The 3661-nt window shown below is 38.7% G+C and overlaps 1 protein-coding gene across 1 annotated transcript in view; it reads left to right on the top strand.

Moving 5' to 3' along the window:
* Nucleotides 1-3661, top strand: part of FKBP1B (FK506 binding protein 1B, 12.6 kDa) — a gene marked incomplete at its 5' end in the record, with an annotated part of 44344 nt that overhangs the window by 36901 nt on the left and 3782 nt on the right. The gene's annotated exons all lie outside the window — the stretch shown is intronic.

Below are 3661 nucleotides of genomic sequence, written 5' to 3'. Positions count from 1 at the left end.
AGCAGGACTCATGATCTGAAACGTCTCCTTTTCTACTGCCACCTGACTTTTAAAATCGAGTTATCGGTTAGGACCCCTTGTAGGTCAGAAAGTTTTCAAACCCACACAATATTCTGATAACTGAGTTTGTACAATTAAATATTTTAATACAACGATTGCTACCTTCTAGGATCAAATGTAAGGTTATTACAAGAAGTAAGCATATAAGCATCTAGATGTCCTTGCTCAGTCAGAACTCTTATTGATTGTTCTGACTTTGTCAAATAATGCCGCTGCTGAGTTCCGGATTGTGGGTTTTTTCCTCCTTCTTGTTAGCTAGGTAAATAAAGGCACTAGCAGGCCAAAAGCCGGCATCCGTCCTTGTTGAAGAATATTAACCAAATATTTTTTTTTTACAAAAAGAAAAGCAATTGATACATTAGCAAGAGAGATAGTAAAACATTATGGTGTCTTAGCTCCCAGGAGCCTGAACAGTCAACTCTAACTTTCAGAAATAGAGTGATAAAAAGGATCTAAAGTTCAGATCTAAATCCGGATCGGAACTTCTCCAGGGCACATGGGGACTCTGACTCATTTCTAAACTGCTTGTGCATTTAAAGGGCAATCTTACAAAAACTGACCCTCCTGCCCAAGCTTCGGTGAAGATGGACCCATCTGACTCTTTGAATCCCAGTTTGTCCTCCAGAAGCAGTAAGGTGGGGTGATGACAGAGGAGGTTACTTTTCTGAATTCCTCACCTGATGAATATTCAGACGTTGCCGAAAATAAGATGTTGCTGTAAACATAAAAGAAGCCGTTTTTCTTCTTACACAGCCTTACACCTCTTCTACAGGCTTTCGGTGGCGAAATGGGAGTCGGTTGTTATGTGATATATATTTGATTAACAAGCTCCTAGGCAGATAGAAACATTGTTTTAAATGGGAAACATTGTCCAGTAGCTTTATTAATAGAAGAGTTAATTCTGGTTCTGTCGCCGGTTTGATGTGTGCATTTAGTAAACCATCAGACCTTTAAGCTAAGTATTTTAATAGGATTTAGTTACAAAATGAAGTGAAAGCATGCAAAAGTGCTGTGGAACTTTGCATCTGAATCTGAACTCCCAAACTGAGGCTATTTTATCTTCTTCTACCTCCTTGGGCTCCTGTGAAGAATAATTAATGTTTGCATACTGCTTTGAACGTGCAGACTGTAATGACAGTACTAAGTTTTAATATTAAAACTATTAAATATTGGGATTCTGTAATAGTCTCCTTCCATTTCACAGAGTCATAAGGTTTTATGATGTGTTTAAAAATAAAATTGCTGTGAGGAAGGACTGTCATTTAAATTTAAGATCAAATACTTCAAAAAGGATTATATGATATGCCTGAGAGTTCTCCCCAGGCTGCCTCTCCCTGCCTGCCCTCCTCCATAGGCAGGCTGGTTTTCTACATTACAAATGAACCCAGGTTTGTCTGTAACTGGAAAGCCTCGTGCAGGCAGCCTGCGCGGAGAAGGTTCAGGCATAACACTGAGCCTATATATTGCATAATATGGGTATGTACTCGCACCGGAGCATACATAAAATGCTTCAACTATTATACTGTGAAAAACTTAAGGAATTTGGCAAACGTTAATGGTGACAGTTATGAAACACACCTTATGGGCAGGTTATTCCTTAATTTTCCTCCTAAGGCCTTAGACACAGGCACATGTGTGTCTGAAGTATCCACTTTGACAAATGTTGGACTTGGTCGATGGCTAATTCGCCTTAATATGACATTTGGTTTTGATACCGATAGATAAAATTTCTAGACACAGAACCTCACTGGAACAATCAAATACCATGTACTCATTACTGCAAGTCCAGAATGCCATCACCACTGATTAACTGCTAATGAATTTGGAGACAGCTATGTCTGAGCTGGTTGTTTGGACTTCCCTGGCATTCGGTGCAAAGAAATAGGCACTGCTGGGCTGCAATTCGTTATGTCCTAAAGTAGATTCCTCAGTTTGGTTAGTTGAATCACCCCCTGTAAGTGCATTTTTCCCTGACTTGATTATAGAGGGAAGCAGAGTAATTAGCTCAAAAGTATCTGGCCACATCTTAGAAGCATAAAGGTTGGTAAGATGAATCCTACCCTTTAAGTCTTTGTTTTTCATTCTGGCACGTCTCTTTATATTTACCTTTGATTCATAACAGATTTCTTAGGCAAGCAAAATAGGACTTTCTTGTTGCTTGGACAATAACTGATGGTTTTCACTGAAAACTAAAACTTGTGCATTAATCTAGCCTATTAATATAACAGCTTTAATGAAAACAAACTGTAGGAATCCTGTACTTTTCATTTTGGATCATAAAGGCAGCATTTATCAGTATTTTCTGTCAAAGCTATGCTTGATAATGTTGTTTTCAACCAGAAACTTTCTCAGATATGTGCTTATTAATGAACTTTTCCTTGTATAGCACCTTACACAGGAGAATTGTGGTATTTGCCCAGAACACTGGCACTACAGCATTACAAAGAAAAAATTTATTCTAATATATAAATATCAGCCCAATCTTGAAATATCCAAAGTATAGCATTTTGAAAGAGCAATTAAGATACTTTTAAGTTGAAAGCTACCATAATTATCCACCATTTGAAAAGGGAATGAGAATATCTAATCAAGTAGCGCTCTGTGAAGGTTTATCCATTTGCTGTAGAATCTGGGTATGTGTTAATAATATATAGGTTGAAATGGTGTTGTGCCCATCAAAAGGAATGAGTGAGGTGTTCCTGGGACTGTCTCATGTGGCTGAGTGAAAATAAATGCAACACCAGTTGTAGCGTAGTGCAGAAGTTTCACCTGCATGGTGTAGAATGGCCATGTTTGTGTAATGCACGTTATTCTAGTACTCTTTGGTAAATCAAGTAGGGAAGGCAAATGGTCCAAGGTATCAAATATTCCTTCCAGGTACTCAGGTATAACTCTTCAAGAACAAGTCAAAGTTGCTGTTCCATGCTTGCAGATGTTTAACTGGCAGCAAATTTGGCTCAGGAGTTCCCAAACCTGAATCTACATCCCCACCCTTTGAAGTGGGTGGAAAGCTCCTGTTGACTGTGGTGAGCTTTGAGCCACACGTAGCAAGAGCCCCCTGGTTACACTTAGAAGAATACCTTAAAATAAATGTTAAGTATTTAATGATAAGTAAACCTAGCCAAATTTAGGTTAAATATGGTTTCTTTGTCTGTAGGCTTATTTTAGGGAGCTTTTTTTTTTTTAGGAGCAGACCTGGATCAGGCACCTGCATTGAGATTCTCTCTTCTGCTGCTTCCCCCTTGTTCCTTGCCTGCTTTTATCTACTTATCTGGGAAGCTCCACTGTGTGAGCAACAGCTCTTCTTTATATCTGTGCAATGTTTGGTATGATGCGAATTATAACCTACTGCATTAAGAATAATAAGCTGCATGTATTTCTATTCTATTACAGAACCAAAATTACTAGAAGGCGAAGGTAACAATATGGTACCATTGCATTTGACTCTCCTGCCTTATCCGTTTTGGATGAGGCTTCAAAGTGAAAATGGAAGTGAGAAGCTGATGTGACCAAGACATTAATTTTTCACTACTTCCCTCCCTCCCAGCACTTACATTTAGATGTAGCTCGGATTTTCGGGTTGAACCTGTGTGTCTTGGTT

This window comes from Apaloderma vittatum, unplaced genomic scaffold (assembly GCF_000703405.1).
Source record: "Apaloderma vittatum isolate BGI_N311 unplaced genomic scaffold, ASM70340v1 scaffold14599, whole genome shotgun sequence".
Classification (NCBI taxonomy): Eukaryota; Metazoa; Chordata; class Aves; order Trogoniformes; family Trogonidae; genus Apaloderma; species Apaloderma vittatum.
Note: the sequence above shows the minus strand (reverse complement) of the source record. Positions and strands in the feature narration are given on the sequence as shown.